The 18363-nt window shown below is 39.9% G+C and overlaps 1 long non-coding RNA gene across 1 annotated transcript; it reads right to left on the minus strand.

Moving 5' to 3' along the window:
* Window positions 1-8256: 8256 nt before the first annotated feature.
* Window positions 8257-16778, minus strand: LOC123484512. Its single transcript, XR_006658559.1, has 3 exons — window positions 16748-16778; window positions 14915-14999; window positions 8257-8297 (listed from the first exon to the last, which is right to left on the minus strand). It is a non-coding gene; the product is annotated as an uncharacterized LOC123484512 (long non-coding RNA).
* Between the last annotated feature and the right edge of the window lie 1585 nt (window positions 16779-18363).

Raw genomic sequence — 18363 nt, forward strand, 5'->3', positions numbered from 1 at the left:
GACCTAAATTGGGATATGCTTAATACCCCGGCCATCCTACAATCCAAACTAGATGCCCTCAACCTCACGCAAATTATCAACGAACCTACCAGGTACAACCCTAAATCCGTAAACATGGGTACCCTCATAGATATCATCCTGACTAACATACCCTCTAAATACACCTCAGCTGTCTTCAACCAGGATCTCAGCGATCACTGCCTTATTGCCTGCGTCCGTAACGGGTCCGCGGTCAAACGACCACCCCTCATCACTGTCAAACGCTCCCTAAAACACTTTAGTGAGAAAGCCTTCCTAATTGACCTGGCCCAGGTATCCTGGATGGATATAGATCTCATTCCGTCAGTAGAGGATGCCTGGTTGTTCCTTAAAAGTAATTTCCTCTCAATCTTAAATAAACATGCCCCATTCAAAAAATACAGAACTAAGAACCGATATAGCCCCTGGTTCTCCTCAGACTTGACTGCCCTTGACCAGCACAAAAACATCCTGTGGCGTACTGTATTAGCATCAAATAGCCCCCGCGATATGCAACTTTTCAGGGAAGTTAGGAACCAATATACACAAGCAGTCAGGAAAGCAAAGGCTAACTTTTTCAAACAGAAATTTGCATCCTGTAGCACTAACTCCAAAAAGTTTTGGGACACTGTAAAGTCCATGGAGAATAAGAGCACTTCCTCCCAGTTGCCCACTGCCCTAAGGCTAGGAAACACTATCACCACCGATAAATCTACAATAATCGAGAATTTCAACAAGCATTTTGCTACAGCTGGCCATGCTTTCCATCTGGCTACCACTACCCCGGCCACCAACTCTGCACCCTCCGCTGCAACTTGCCCATGCCCCCCCCCCACTTCTCCTTCACACAAATTCAGACAGCTGACGTTTTGAAAGAGCTGCAAAATCTGGACCCCTACAAATCAGCTGGGCTAGAAAATCTGGACCCTTTCTTTCTAAAACTAGCCGCCGAAATTGTCGCAACCCCTATTACTAGTCTGTTTAACCTCTCTTTCATAACGTCTGAGATCCCCAGAGATTGGAAAACTGCCGCGGTCATCCCCCTCTTCAAAGGGGGTGAAACTCTAGATCCAAACTGCTACAGACCTATATCCATCCTGCCCTGCCTTTCGAAAGTATTTGAAAGCCAAGTTAACAAACAGATCACCGACCATTTCGAATACTACCGTACCTTCTCCGCTATGCAATCCGGTTTCCGAGCTGGTCATGGGTGCACTTCAGCCACGCTCAAGGTCCTAAACGATATTATAACCGCGATTGATAATAGACAGTACTGTGCAGCCGTCTTCATCGACCTGGCCAAGGCTTTCGACTCTGTCAACCACCGCATTCTTATTGGCAGACTAAATAGCCTTGGTTTCTCAAATGACTGCCTCGCCTGGTTCACCAACTACTTCTCAGATAGAGTTCAGTGTGTCAAATCGGAGGGCCTGTTGTCTGGACCTATGGCAGTCTCTATGGGGGGTGCCACAGGGTTCAATTCTTGGGCCGACACTTTTCTCTGTGTATATCAATGATGTCGCTCTTGCTGCTGGTGACTCTCAGATCCACCTCTACGCAGACGACACCATTTTGTATACATCTGGCCCTTCATTGGACACTGTGTTAACAAACCTCCAAACGAGCTTCAATGCCATACAACACTCCTTCAGTAGCCTCCAACTGCTCTTAAACACTAGTAAAACTAAATGCATGCTTTTCAATCGAACGCTGCTGGCACCCGCCCACCCGACTAGAATCACCACTCTGACGGGTCTGACCTAGAGTATGTGGACAACTACAAATACCTAGGTGTCTGGTTAGACTGTAAACTCTCCTTCCAGACTCACATAAAGAATCTCCAATCCAAAGTTAAATCTAGAATCGGCTTCCTATTTCGCAACAAAGCCTCCTTCACTCATGCTGCCAAACATGCCCTCGTAAAACTGACTATCCTACCGATCCTTGACTTCGGCGATGTCATTTACAAAATAGCCTCCAACACTCTACTCATCAAATTGGATGTAGTCTATCACAGTGCCATCCATTTTGTCTCCAAAGCCCCATACACTACCCACCACTGTGACCTGTACGCTCTTGTTGGCTGGTCCTCACTACATGTTCGTCGTCAAACCCACTAGCTCCAGGCCATCAATAAATCACTGCTAGGCAAATCCCTGCCTTATCTTAGCTCATTGGTCACCATAGCAGCACCCACCCGTAGTCTGCGCTCCAGCAGGTATATCTCACTGGTCATTCCCAATGCCAACACCTCCTTTGGCCGCCATTCCTTCCAGTTCTCTGCTGCCAATGACTGGAACGAATTGCACAAATCTCTGAAGCTGGAGACTCTTATCTCCCTCACTAACTTTAAGCATCAGTTGTCAGAGCACCTTACCGATCACTGCACCTGTACACAGCCCATCTGAAATTAGCCCACCCAACTACCTCATCCCTATATTGTTATTTATTTTGCTCATTTGCACCCCAGTATCTCTATTTGCACATAATCTCTTGCACATCTAGCATTCCAGTGTTAATACTATTGTAATTATTCTGCACTATAGCCTATTTATTGCCTTACCTCCATAACTTGCTACATTTGCACACACTGTATATATATTTTCTGTTGTATTTTGGACTTTGTTTTTTTTTCCCCATATGTAACTCTGTGTTGTTTTTATCGCACTGCTTTGCTTTATCTTGGCCAGGTCGCAGTTGTAAATGAGAACTTGTTCTCAACTGGCTTACCTGGTTAAATAAAGGTGAAATAAAAAAAATAAATAAAATGATGTGTAGCCTAACATGTGCCCAATGATGTGCCGAATCTGTGATTTAGTACATTTTTATTGTGTAAGCATTAGAATAAACTACCTCAATTTTTGCAGCCGTAGGTAGTAATATCTTTCTAGAAGCTGATCCGTGGTCAGTATTGTGAAATAATTATAATGTTAAGGAAAGATTTGAATGGAGAAAACTGATCCGAGAGCAGCGCTCCCTTTCTTTCGATCCTATCAGTATCGATACATGCTCCACCGGACGTGATACCTTGTCATGCTGCTGATCAAGTTTCTACTGGTCTGCCTGCGGATCTGGAACTCTGACCTGTTCACCGGACGTGCGACCTTGTCCCGAACCTGCTGTTTCGACCCTCTCTCTCTCTCTCTACCACACCTGCTGTCTCGACCTCTGAATGCTCGGCTATGAAAAGCCAACTGACATTTACTCCTGAGGTGCTAACGTGTTGCACCCTCTATAACCACAGTGATTATTATTTGACCCTGCTGGTCATCTATGAACATTTGAACATCTTGAAGAACGATCTGAACTTAATGGCCATATCCTCTTATATTCTCCCCCCAGCAATGAGAGATAAAAATGACTTCCTTAGTTGTTAATTTTGAAAATGTTCTGTCTTAAGTAGTTTAACAAACTGACACATTTTCATGTTAGTCATAAACAACCTTATATGGAAGGAGTGCTTTTGATTTGACGGCCTGCACATGTGCAGTTCAGCACAAGACGACCATTAGACCCAATGATGTATTTCTGCGCATGAGCTTCAAATGAAATGAAATTGTATTTCTCACATGCGCCGAATACAACAGTGGTACACTTTACCGTGAAATGCTTACTTACGAGCCCTTTCCCAACAATGCAGAGTTAAAAAGTCACAAAAATTATCTAAATAAAAAAGGAAATAGTAACATAATAAAATAACAATAAGGTAGTTGAGGTAATTTAGGTAATATGTACGTAGGGGTAAAATGACTAGGCAATCAGGATAGAGATTACATCTCCTCATCCAGGGAGTGCACACACACACACACACACACACACACACACACACACACACACACACACACACACACACACACACACACACACACACACTGACAGACACACACACACACACACACACACACAGGGAATGTTGTGTTTGTTTAATATTGTTTCAGGACTATGAAAATGGAAAAAAGGTTTAGCCTATGGATTATGAAAACAACAAAAATAAATGGGAAAATGGGAGAGGAGAAATGACTAGAGACAGTGTTGTTTAACTCACTGACCATGACCCATGAGTTCTTCTTACCTTTGTTCAGTAGAAAAGTCTCCCTCTCTAAACACTATAGGTAGATCCATAGACCAGTCACTCTTCATGGACACACAGCTGGGTACAGGGGAGGCTGGTCTCTCCTGCTTGATTGGGCTTCAACACAACAGAGACAAACATTACATCTCTCATCTACTCTGAGCTCAGATGGGGAAACATAAGAAGAGTTTCATTCTAAAACGTTATAAATCCATTTTCAGAAATGTACAGGGGAGGCAACAACAATCACCCCATTATACCCATTTGGTTTGTAACTCAGTGAACCTGCGCAGCATTCGCTCAATTTGATGTCTACGAACGAAGACTTCGATGCATATCAAATTATCAATTTACACAGCAGCCTTTTAGAAACAACAAGTCCTCAAAGAAAAGGTTATTTTCTTAATTAAAAAATGTATTCTGGCTGTTTAAATCGCCCACATCTTGAAAAAGAGGACAGGGACATGCGTTTTGTTTAGATTGTACACTTTTTTCTTAAAACAAATATGGTTAACCATGACCAGAAAATGTTTAATGTTTGATGGCTATCCGCCAGCCATCGCCTCTAAAACTGTGTCTCACCTCACTATTGGTGACCACAACATGTTCTCAGGTGAACAGTGTGCGCGCTCACCAAGTAGCCATAACCTTGTTAATAATAAGTTACCTGAGGTAAACCTACAGAGTTAACGCTCACCAAGTAGCTGTAACCTTGGTAATAATAAGTTACCTGAGGTAAACCTACAGGGTTAACGCTCACCAAGTAGCTGTAACCTTGGTAATAATAATTTACCTGAGGTAAACCTACAGGGTTAACGCTCACCAAGTAGCTGTAACCTTGGTAATAATAAGTTACCTGAGGTAAACCTACAGGGTTAACGCTCACCAAGTAGCTGTAACCTTGGTAATAATACGTTACCTGAGGTAAACCTACAGGGTTAACGCTCACCAAGTAGCTGTAACCTTGGTAATAATAAGTTACCTGAGGTAAACCTACAGGGTTAACGCTCACCAAGTAGCCGTAACCTTGGTAATAATAAGTTACCTGAGGTAAACCTACAGGGTTAACGCTCACCAAGTAGCTGTAACCTTGGTAATAATAAGTTACCTGAGGTAAACCTACAGGGTTAACGCTCACCAAGTAGCTGTAACCTTGGTAATAATAATTTACCTGAGGTAAACCTACAGGGTTAACGCTCACCAAGTAGCTGTAACCCTGGTAATAATAAGTTACCTGAGGTAAACATACAGGGTTAACGCTCACCAAGTAGCTGTAACCTTGTTAATAATAAGTTACCTGAGGTAAACCTACAGGGTTAACGCTCACCAAGTAGCCGTAACCTTGGTAATAATAAATTACCTGAGGTAAACCTACAGGGTTAACGCTCACCAAGTAACCGTAACCTTGTTAATAATAAGTTACCTGAGGTAAACCTACAGGGTTAACGCTCACCAAGTAGCCGCAACCTTGTTAATAATAAGTTACCTGAGGTAAACCAACAGGGTTAACGCTCACCAAGTAGCTGTAACCTTGTTAATAATAAGTTACCTGAGGTAAACCAACAGGGTTAACGCTCACCAAGTAGCCGTAACCTTGGTAATAATCAGTTACCTGAGGTAAACCTACAGGGTTAACGCAGGCAGGTCTCATTGATAACAATAGTGAAGCTGGCATTGTGACGCAGAACAATGGGCTGGGAATAGAATGTTCTGAAGGCGAGTCGGTGTCACGGAGCTCAATAGAACTAATAGGAGCTGGTAGGGTGAAAAATGCCCTAAAATAAGGCCAGTTTTTTCGCGATTACTTCATAACCAGGGACAGAAGGTAATATTATGAAACTGGGCTCCATGGCGGATGCAATGAACTAATTTTATCAGAAATAAACGTTGTAAAAAATGTCACTTGAGGCGCCCCGAAAATAATATTCAAAAGTTCAGTCCTTGGACACAGAGGGGTTAAACACTAAAGTTACCGTCCATCTAGTGAAGAGAGGAGAACCGGACAGAGGGATGGTAGGTAGCCAGCATCCGTCAACGAGAGAGGGAGAAGCCCTCCACGGTATTTAACAGGTGGAAGAAACAACCCGGGAGCTCCATCGGTCCACAAGAAATGCAGGCAGCCGGTGATGATGTAGTGGTAGCTAGCTTAGCTAGCTGTACCGACTAGCTTGGCTAACTAGCAGGTCGTTCCTCTGTCCCTCGAGGATGATGACGAATCCGGTGAACCACACAATTAAACAAGAAGAGCGAGTGAAAAGGATCTGGCTACGAGTGAAAAGGATCTGGCTACACTCATACTGTCACTGACCATTACGCAAAAAAGCTAATTGAACAATAAACTTCGGCGTCTCAACACTGTAACGAACTCCGTCGTTGTTCCCCAACATCACCTCAGACCACTCAGCGCGTAACTGGACAATATGCTTGGCGCCAAACCGTACGTGGACGCGGACAGTTCTGTACGGGGACGCGGACAGTTCCAGAACGCGGACATGAGCAGAGCAACACAATACATTTACATTTACATTTTAATCACTTAGCAGACGCTCTTATCCAGAGTGACTTACAGTTAGTGAGTGCATACATAACCCAGTCTTTACACTGGCTTACATTAGTCATATTCATTTATTTATTTTTATATGTAAAACAAACATTCAAAGTTTTTTTATAACAATATTTTGAGATCTTGGCCCATATCCACAAAGTGTCTCAGAGTAGAACATTGGTCGTATAAGTGCTGAGAATAAAGACATTTTACACTTATGGGTATAAATTAAAGCTATGCATGAAGCCTCTAGTCCCACCTAGTCGGCAGATATTTAGGACACCTCATGAGCTGTCCTAACCAGTTAAGAGTTAACAGCAGGTGTCTTGATAATACTATAGAATAATGCAGCGAGTCAGTGGTTCCTGCGCCACATGTAATTGCTTTGGAGTAGTTAAAAATAATATTTTTATATTTCTATATGATCAATCCATAAATAATATAGACCTACATGCAACCATATGTCTTGTGCTTTTGGCAATGATTTCTGTATAATAATTATGTATAAGTGATACCATTAATGTCTGCATAGCATGTTGTCTTCATTTTGGCATATTAACTCATGCTTATTTCTGAAGAGTAACTCAGGTTTTCGCCCAGCGGCTAAGGAGTTGGAGCTGTAGCAGGAGTTGGACCTATGGCAGAAAGGTGGCTGGTTCGAATCCCGGGCCGGGTGCTGGAAAAAACGGGTGGGCTTGATCTGACCACTGGAAGGCTGCTGGGTTCACATCCTCAAAACAATCACTTTTCGTTGATCAGAACTCTAGAGATTCTTCTTCACTGAACCCAAAAATATATCTAACTTTTAGTGGTTCCATATGTAAAGGAAGTGATAGAAGCCTTTCTGGTTCTATAAGGTACCTTCTTTTCTAAGTGTATAATAAACACGCTTTTCTTTTGATTATTTAATTACCTACATCATGTTATTTCAAGTTATCCCTTTGGAGCGCAACATCACGTTGTTAAAAAATAATCATAAATTGGCCATGGCTATAAATTGGGCAATTGAAGGCATCTAGGGCGAAATATGTGTTCGATGAAAATGAACATTGTATGCAAAGTTGTAGGCAACATTATTGACAAGGGACCCTGATGCCTACGATGTCAAAGCTATTTAGAGTTGTTAAACGGGTGTGAAGAGTGTGTTGGTATAATGGTAATATTGTCAAAATTCTGCTTGTAACAACCATCAGAATTGGTTAAAGAAATATGCATTCCATTATATTAGGCAATAATGAAGAGTAGGCAAAGTGGTCGTGTCGTATTAAAATTCTATCAAATGTCTTCCATTGCAACGAGTCCAGTCAGGGTGCTGCAGAACCCCTGCAGTACCTCCACCGACCCCCGGATTGAGAACTCCTGATTTAGCAGATGCTCTTATCCAGAGCGATTTACAGTAAGTACATTCATCTTAAGATAGCTATTTATTTTGTAAATAAAATTAATACATTCTTCATAAAATTGTCATCTCACCTCTTAGCTTTGGTGTCATGTTCCCCAAAGAGACGCATTTTAGAGGCAGGGCCCCCTCCTCTCTCTCTCCCCCAGAGACTCATTTTAGAGGCAGGGCCCCCCTCCTCTCTCTCCCCAGAGAGACTCATTTTAGAGGCAGGGACCCCCTCCTCTCTCTCCCCAGAGAGACTCATTTTAGACCACTGACCCCTAGACAGAGATGCAGCATGTTGGTTGTGGTTAACACAGTAAAAACTCTTTCTAGAATGTCAATTGTTCTCTTTTACTCATGATCTCTTAGAAATAAAACATTTACTAACAGACATATCCAAACAGTCGGGTGATTTAATTTAATCACATGAACATTGTTACGTTCCTCAACAAGAAATAAAACATTGTCTCTCAAACAGAAGAAGGAACTAACAAAGAGTCACTAACAACAACCAAAACGAAACAGGTGGTTTTAGGAGGGGTTCTGAAAGACACTCATGGGGGTGTCCACTGGTGATGGGAATCAGAGGCTTTCTGAACCCTTTGGGGCTTTGACCAAATTGTGCCGAAAATGCCATTGATAGATTTGAGTGCTAATAAACAACATTTAGTTAGAATGTGGGGTTCGCTTTTTGCCTCCAGGTTCACTATGTTTTGAAAAACGATGCATATGTGACTTTCAACATGGCACCGTCATAGGATGCCACCTTTCCAACAAGTCAGTTCGTCAAATTCCTGCCCTGCTAGAGCTGCATGTTTGTTGATTTATGTAATGGCATATATTTTAATGCTTTATGTAATGTATTTTATCTATTGAAATATAATTTTGATTTAGTTTAAAATTTAGTTTCATGGTCATTTATTATGTTTTCCAGAATCTCCAACCAAACTCTGAGATCAGTCTCTCCAGTACCAAGTCATCTGTCCATGAAGAGTGACTTCTCTATGGATCATCCTTTCCATTTTAGTGATAAATCAGGGACCTTTGACCCTAGGTAAGTTACTGGTCAGAATTGATGATATTACTATTGAAGAGGAGAATCTTCTAGATCTGAAACCAGATGTATTTTGTGTATCTGAGCATATCATTTGTTGTTTATGTTACATATTTTAATACACTGAGTGTACAACATTTTCCACAACATTTCCAACGGAGACCATCAGGTTGGTAAGTCATCATACTGTAGCTCAAACCTACTGTGATGACGACCTAACTTTATAATAGTTCGTAGCCTACCTAGCAGAATCTGCCCGTCTTTCTTTCTAAATCAACACATTTATCCATCTTCTTATGCAGGGGTGTAAAGTACATAAGTAAAAATACTTTAAAGTATCTGTACTTGACTATTTATATTTTTAACAACTTTTACTTTTACTTCACTACATTCATAAAGAAAATGATGTACTTTTTACTCCATACATTTTCCCTGACACCCAAAAGTACTTGTTACATTCAGAAAATGGTCAATTTCGCACTCATCAAGAGAACATCGCTGGTCATCCCTACTGCCTCTGATCTGGCAGACTCACTAAACACAAATGCTTTTTTTAAATGATAAAAATTATGTCTGAGTGTTGGAGTGTGACCCTGGCTATCAGTAAATGAAAATAACAAAAAAATTGTGCCGTCTAGTTTGCTTCATATAATAATTTTAATTTTAATTATTCCTACTTTACTTTTACTTTTGATACTTAAGTATATTTTAGCAATTACATTTACTTTGATACTTAAGTATATTTAAAATCAAATACTTTTAGACTTTTACTCAAGTAGTATTTTACTGGGTGACTTTCACTTTTACTTGAGTCATTTTCTATTAAGGTATCTTTACTTTTTCCACCACTGTTCTAATGTTCCATATGCGCCACAGTTTGAACAGACATTTTGTAACTGCGTAGGCTACAAAGTCACTTTCAATTTCAAATAAGGAAATGAAGTTATAACGGTGACTGGGTGAATTAGTTTTCCATTGGCCGGCTCCCCGGTTGAGTTTTAGAGAATTCCATTGGTCATTAAATTAAATGTCCACCAGGTTTAGCTGTGCTTTTTTCCCTCCAAAATGTGAATTACTGTAGGCCTTTAATAATTGTAAACAGGCCTACAAATCCAAAAGGTTTTAATTTGAGAATGTTCATTCGTATGCCTCAAATATTAAACTGTCTTCAAATATCTGATGATTAGTTGAATCAGGTGTGTAAATGCTGGGCAAGAACAAAAAGATTGAGAAACCCTGAGATAAACATAAAACCCTATCATTTAAAAGCTCATCCACCATCTTTACCAGACGTTTGACTGATAACATGTGATAACACTTTGAAAACTGCTGTCTGTCAGCAACTCAGCTCAAGTAGCAGTTCTACTAACTAGTAATATCTCAATCCAGGTATTCATTCTCTTACTCTGTCCATTAGAATAGATTATTATTCAGAAATACTCACTTTATTTTTTTGTTCTCTCCATATAGCGTTTTCTGCTCAGTCGTCTTAAAATGGATCCTGTAAAAAAGAACAACTTTACTTTCTGTTTCAGCTCAACCGTCTCCCCATCCTGTTAATAAAGTGTTTTATTGGTATCTTCCACTAGATGGCAGTAAACACCTGCTGTAACAGTAAATTCTCTCCAGTACCAAGTCATCTGTCCATGAAGAGTGACATTCTATGGATCATCCTATACATTTTAGTGATAAATCAGGGACCTTTGACCCCAGGTAAGTTACTGGTCAGAATTGATGATATTACTATTGAAGAGGAGAATCTTCTAGATCTGAAACCAGATGTATTTTGTGTATCTGAGCATATCATTTGTTGTTTATGTTACATATTTTAATACACTGAGTGTACAACATTTCCCACAACATTTCCAACGGAGACCATCAGGTTGGTAAGTCATCATACTGTAGCTCAAACCTACTGTGATGACGACCTAACTTTATAATAGTTCGTAGCCTACCTAGCAGAATCTGCCCGTCTTTCTTTCTAAATCAACACATTTATCCATCTTCTTATGCAGTGGTGTAAAGTACATAAGTAAAAATACTTTAAAGTATCTGTACTTTACTATTTATATTTTTAACAACTTTTACTTTTACTTCACTACATTCATAAAGAAAATGATGTACTTTTTACTCCATACATTTTCCCTGACACCCAAAAGTACTCGTTACATTTTGAATGCTTAGCAGGACAGAAAATGGTCCAATTCACACCCTTATCAAGAGAACATCCCTACTGCCTCTGATCTGGCAGACTCACTAAACACAAATGCTTTTTTAAAATGATGTCTGAGTGTTGGAATGTGACCCTGGCTATCCGTAAATGAAAATAACAAGAAAATGGTGCCGTCTGGTTTGCTTCATATAAGTCATTTTAATTTGAATTATACCTACTTTACTTTTACTTTTGATACTTAAGTATATTTTAGCAATTACACATTTACTTTTGATACTTAAGTATATTTAAAAATCAAATACTTTTAGACTTTTACTCAAGTAGTATTTTACTGGGTGCCTTTCACTTTTACATTAGTCATTTTCTATTAAGGTATCTTTACTTTTTCCACCACTGTTCTAATGTTCCTTATGCGCCACAGTTTGAACAGACATTTTGTAACTGCGTAGGCTACAAAGTCACTTTCAATTCCAAATAAGGAAATAAAGTTATAACGGTGACTGGGTGAATTAGTTTTCCATTGGCCGGCTCCCCGGGTGAGCAGAGTTGGCACGTTTTAGACCATTCCATTGGTCCTTAAATTAAATGTCCACCAGTTTTAGCTGTGCTTTTTTTCCTCCAAAATGTGATTTACTGTAGGCCTTTAATAATTGTAAACAGGCCTACAAATCCAAAAGGTTTTAATTTGAGAATGTTCATTTGTAAGCCTCAAATATTAAACTGTCTTCAAATATCTGATGATTAGTTGAATCAGGTGTGTAAATGCTGGGCAAGAACAAAAGGATTGAGAAACCCTGAGATAAACATAAAACCCTATCATTTAAAAGCTCCTCCACCATCTTTACCAGACGTTTGACTGATAACATGTGATAATACTTTGAAAACTGCTGTCTGTCAGCAACTCAGCTCAAGTAGCAGTTCTACTAACTAGTAATATCTCATTCCAGGTATTCCTTCTCTTACTCTGTCCTTTAGAATAGATTATTATTCAGAAATACTTAGAAATACTCACTTAATTTTTTTGTTCTCTCCATATCGTGTTTTCTGCTCAGTCTTCTTAAAATGGATACTGTTTTATTGGTATCTTCCACTAGATGGCAGTAACCACCTGCTGTAACTAGACTACGACTATGTGTTCGGTTTCATACATGCAGTTTCCCAGAGGAGGAGTGCTGATCTAGGATCAGGTCCCCCCTGTCCATTTAATCTGTTTCATTATGATCTAAAAGGAAAAACTGATCCCAGATCAGTACTCCTACTCTCTATGAATACTGTCACAGGTGACTCCTCAAGATGAGGCTCATGATTTATAAGTTATATTCTTTAAGAATCAATTAATATCGTTAACTGAACTGCTTTGCCATGAACAGATCTGTGATGTCTTAACTTAAAGGTGCTATATAGACTCTATGGGCATTTAAATGGGGTTGAACATTCATCCCATCAGATTGTGTAAAGGATTTTATGAGTTCTGAATAATACTAACTTGGAAGCATCTCTCTGACCTCACCCTGCTGAAACACACCCACATAGCTACAGTTATATGCTTTTCTGTTTTTACCCACTTTTACAGCCAATGTGTGCACTGGCATCCATATGAATCAGTGGAAAATACAGACTAGTTAGCCATCTCCCAATAGATGGACCCCACGAGAACTTTCAGCAATGCAGCATCTTCAGTAGCGAGTATTCAGACACTCTCTTCTTATGAACCAGTTGCTATTAAATGAAGGTTTTTGGACAGAAAACCTGCGGCTCTGGTAGGATTCTAGGCTAATCTGGGCTGGCACCTCTGTTCCAAGATAGTCAGGAACAGTCGGAGGTGGAGGGGGCTGTGGAGCCATTATCCTGGCGGTGCTTGTGGAAGGGTGGGTAGGCTCTGCACACGGAGCTAACTGGGAGCTCGGCAGCATCATCACTGTTGGGCTTGCCGGGGGCTCGCTGGTTTGATGATGCTGCTGCTGCTCATCACTCTCCTTTGGCTTTGTTTGGCTACTTTTGTCCATTGTCTGAAGAAGCCTATTGTGGTGAAACGTCAGGAGTACGTTTTTTGTTGTTGAAACTTTTAAATGAGCCACATGGATGCTAACTGGGGACTCAGCTAAAACTAGACAAATACACCTTTTTATTTTGGTATTTTGGGGACCAAATAAATGTATACCAACAGTGGACAATTCCCAGCAAAAGCATGGAGCTACAACTCTCTAGTGGAGAATAGAGGGAGTATTCCCTGGAGAATCCAGAGTGGCTCACTGAAGAAAAACATATTGGAGAATAACAACAATCTCCAATCTGAAGCTTTAAAGAAAAAAAGGGGAATTCCTCTGAAAAATCAGGAACACCATTCTTCCTCCTGCCCCACCTATTGTCCCTGTATGAATATTAGTTGGCATCTAATTGAAGAACATACTGCTTTATAGATCCAGCCTGACAAACAATTGTTTGGGCCTTACTTTGAGCACTTTGCACTGTGCCTCCATTGAGTCTCCATGTGTCAAGCAGTACAGAGAAAATGCCCTCTAGATGACAGCAGAGGCCTGCTCTTGGATCTACCCTGTCTAACCACCAGTTTAGTGACCTTGTTCCATCAATATGTCCATACTACTTCACAACCGATTTGAGGTGTTGACCAGCAATGTCCCATTGGGCTCAACCAAGCCGAGAGTGAGGTTCTAGAAAGATGACTGACTTTTATACCAACTCCTAAACAGGTGGACTGCAGGGGAGCTCCGGAGGAATCTACACTTCTATCATTGAAGATTGAAGTTATTAGATAATTTTGATTATGAAACAGATTTTCCCTCACATACTATTTACAAACCCCTCACATTGGGAACCCTCAGTTGGATTCAGTGCCAGAAACTATACAGATTCAGAAATACACAATGGAAAGAGGAATACATTGTCTTCCCGGAGGGTGGATATTGAAATTCAGTCTGTTTGCTTTGTAAATAAATATATATTTAGTCCCTAAAGGGTGAAAACCCAATAGTTCTCATTCACGATTGACAGTGATGGCCTATTTTGAAATTAGGCATGCTTAACTTAGTGTTTAAGGGTATTAAAAATCAAAAAATTTCTTTAGACAATATGTGGGCATATGCAGATGTTGCAATTGGAGGATGCATTTTATGCATATTCTATAACAGGGCTCTCCAATCCTGTTCCTGGAGAGCAACCATCCTGTAGGTTTTCATTCCAACTCAAAACTAGCGCACCTGATTAAAATAATGAGTTGGTTTCTAAGATTAATCAGGTTAGTTACAATTGAGGTTGGAGTGAAACCCTACAGGTGTAGCGCGCTAGAAACAGGGTTGAGAGCCCTGTAATGTTAGGCTGGCTATTCAATAGGCTACATCTGTCCGTACAGACTTTGATATGACAAAATTATGACTTTGTTGACATTTATTTTGGCGCTCCCTCACCTAAATAAATAGCACTGCACCACTGGATAAATAAATGATTCTGTATCTCAAGCGGACTCTGTCTATTGAATGTCTGACGGCGACCTAACTTTATAACATTATAATAGTTTGTATATAGCCCAGAAGTACCAGTCTGCCCATCTTTCCTTCAAATCAACACATTTATCCGACTTCTAATGTTGCCTAGAAATTTGCACCACAGTTTCAACATCCATTGTGTAAGTGCGTAGGCTACAAACTTACTTTTAATTTCATATGAGGAAACTGGTGCGGCCGCCTGTTTTCTTGCAGATGAAGTAGCCTCTCATAGGGAACTCATTCAACCAGCCTAAACAACAGTAAATCAAATATGTCAAATGGTCAAATAAGAATGGTCTAAAGAGAACGGACAAACGATAATCATGTCTTCCTGATATAGCCATGTACATTAAAGACAGGTAAATTGCTACAAATGTAGGATCTTAATTTGAGCCAGTTTGCTACAGCTGGAAAATAATCCTGAAGCGACGGGAAATGTGAATTATTATGTGGATTATAATTAATGGAATTCTGTTGTGGAAAAGTGTACATTTACAGATATTGTCTTTATCTAAACCACGCAGTTTAAATTAGTTGCAATTAGCAACCGGGTGATTAAATTAAGATCCTACATCTTTACAGATATTGTCTTTATCTAAACCACACAGTTTGAGTTATTAGCAATGACGTTGCAACTGTCAGCTGCTGTAAACCTATGTGATTGGATGTTATAGACCCCCATCTGAACAGTTTCTTTCCCCATGCTGTAGCCCTCACCAACTGGCCATCTGGTCCATAGAGACTAAAGGACTATACACTCTATGCTGCACACCACATCAAGCCATCTCTGAACTGTACACTACCATCTGGTCCATAGAGACTAAAGGACTATACACTCTATGGGAAAGTATTGGGAAGGTAGAAAGATAACAGCGAATATGAGACATTTGGGAAGGTAGAAAGATAACATTGAATTTCCCCCAAGTATCGCAAACAGGAAGTTAAATTAGTCACAAGGTTGTGCTAACTAAAGTAGTGTTGAAAAAGCCTTTCCACCCCACTCTTCCCCATCAGTCACAAGAACAGAACCGGTGGTTTAATGTAGAAACATGTAGATACAACAGAAACAAGATGTGATACTATCTACTTCTCTTTTACCAGAACAGAGACATTTCCCAGAGGAGGCTGGTGGGAAGGGCTATAGGAGGACGGGTTCATTTTTATGGCTGAAATGGAATAAATAAATTACGTGTTTGATACAGTTCCATTAATTCCATTCCAGTCTTTACAATGAGCCTGTCCTCCTATAGCTCCTCCACCAGCCTCCTCTGGTTATGTGACAGTATGCAGGTGTCCATGTTGCTATGGAGGCAAACTATATTTATAAACTATATTTATATATAAAACTACCTTTAAAGGTCCAATGTAGCCGTAAAAATAAAAGAAGATCATATGTGAAAATTGTGCATTTCTAAGTTTTGTAGAAAAAAATATATAAAGTTAAAAAGTTATCCTCGAAGACCTAATTTAAAAGTTTAAACATTTTAAAACCAGTGATTTTCAAACCCAATCAGATTTGCAGTGGTGTGGGGAGCAATATAATCCCCTCCATTGGACTGGAAACTAGAAACTCACTGCAGGTGGAAATCACTGGGTTTACTCCATTGGACTGGAAACTAGAAACTCACTGCAGGTGGAAATCACTGGGTTTACTCCATTGGGCTGGAAACTAGAAACTCACTGCAGGTGGAAATCACTGGGTTTACTCCATTGGACTGGAAACTAGAAACTCACTGCAGGTGGAAATCACTGGGTTTACTCCATTGGACTGGAAACTAGAAACTCACTGCAGGTGGAAATCACTGGGTTTACTCCATTGGGCTGAAACTAGAAACTCACTGCAGGTGGAAATCACTGGGTTTACTCCATTGGGCTGGAAACTAGAAACTCACTGCAGGTGGAAATCACTGGGTTTACTCCATTGGGCTGGAAACTAGAAACTCACTGCAGGTGGAAATCACCGGGTTTACTCCATTGGGCTGGAAACTAGAAACTCACTGCAGGTGGAAATCACTGGGTTTACTCCATTGGGCTGGAAACTAGAAACTCACTGCAAGAGGTGGAAATCACTGGGTTTACTTTTATGTCACATTTGTAAAGACTTTTCTTCTTGTCTTTTTAACTACAGATCATAGAAACGTGCTGTTTTCACAAATATAGACACTGTTGTGGTGCTGAGAGGATGAATATGAGGTTGAAAAGTGGAGGAATTGCCTTTTAACACTAGAATCAGACCCCAAATAAACCTATGTCCTGCTCCCTGACTTTTCCTAAATGTTTGTATTTTACACTGCTCATTTGTCTGAATTTTTACATTTTTCTTATAGTCCTTCTTCAAGACATTTCTCGTACATTATTTTTGATACACATATAATTTACTCTAAACCAGTTTTAGCTGTGTTTTTTCCTCTAAAATATGATTTACTGTAGACCTTTAATAATTGTAAACAGGCCTACAAATCCAAAAAGGTTTTAATTTGAGAATGTTCATTTTGTATGCCTCAAATATTAAACTGTCTTCAAATATCTGATGATTAGTTGAATCAGGTGTGTAAATGCTGGGCAAGAACAAAAGGATTGAGAAACCCTGAGATAAACATTAAACCCTATCATTTAAAAGCTCCTCCACCATCTTTACCAGACGTTTGACTGATAAATACGTGATAATATCTTTGAAAACTGCTGTCTGTCAGCAACTCAGCTCAAGTAGCAGTTCTACTAACTAGTAATATCTCATTCCAGGTATTCCTTCTCTTACTCTGTCCTTTAGAATAGATTATTATTCAGAAATACTTAGAAATACTCACTTTATTTTTTTGTTCTCTCCATATCGTGTTTTCTGCTCAGTCTTCTTAAAATGGATACTGTACAAAAGAACAACTTTACTTTCTGTTTCAGCTCAACCGTCTCCCCACCCTGATAATAAAGTGTTTTATTGGTATCTTCCACTAGATGGCAGTAAACACCTGCTGTAACTAGACTACGACTATGTGTTCGGTTTCATACATGCAGTTTCCCAGAGGAGGAGTGCTGATCTAGGATCAGGGTCCCCCTGTCCATTTAATCCTGTTTCATTATGATCTATGAAGGCAAAACTGATCCCAGATCAGTACTCCTACCTCTTTATGAATACTGTCACAGGTGACTCCTCAAGATGAGGCTCATGATTTATAAGTTATATTCTTTTAAGAATCCAATTAATATCCATTAATTGAACTGCTTTGCCATGAACAGATCTGTGATGTCTTAACTTAAAGGTACTATATAGACTTTATGGTCATTTAAATGGGGTTGAACATTCATCCCATCAGATTGTGTAACGGTATTTATGAGTTCAGAAAAATACTGACTTGGAAGCATCTCTCTGACCTCACCCTGCTGAAACACACTCAAGTAAAGACCACATAGCTACAGTTATATGCTTGTCTTGGTTTTACCCACTTTTACAGCCAATGAATGGACTGGTATCAATATGAATCAGTGGAATATACAGACTAGTTAACCATGATGAGGACTGTTATTTTATTGAATCAATTGTAGAATGCTGTGACGTAACAAAATGTGGAAAAGGTCAAGGGGTCAGAATCCTTTCTGAATGCCCTGTATCCTCCTCT

Source organism: Coregonus clupeaformis, unplaced genomic scaffold (genome assembly GCF_020615455.1).
Source record: "Coregonus clupeaformis isolate EN_2021a unplaced genomic scaffold, ASM2061545v1 scaf0346, whole genome shotgun sequence".
Lineage (NCBI taxonomy): Eukaryota > Metazoa > Chordata > Actinopteri > Salmoniformes > Salmonidae > Coregonus > Coregonus clupeaformis.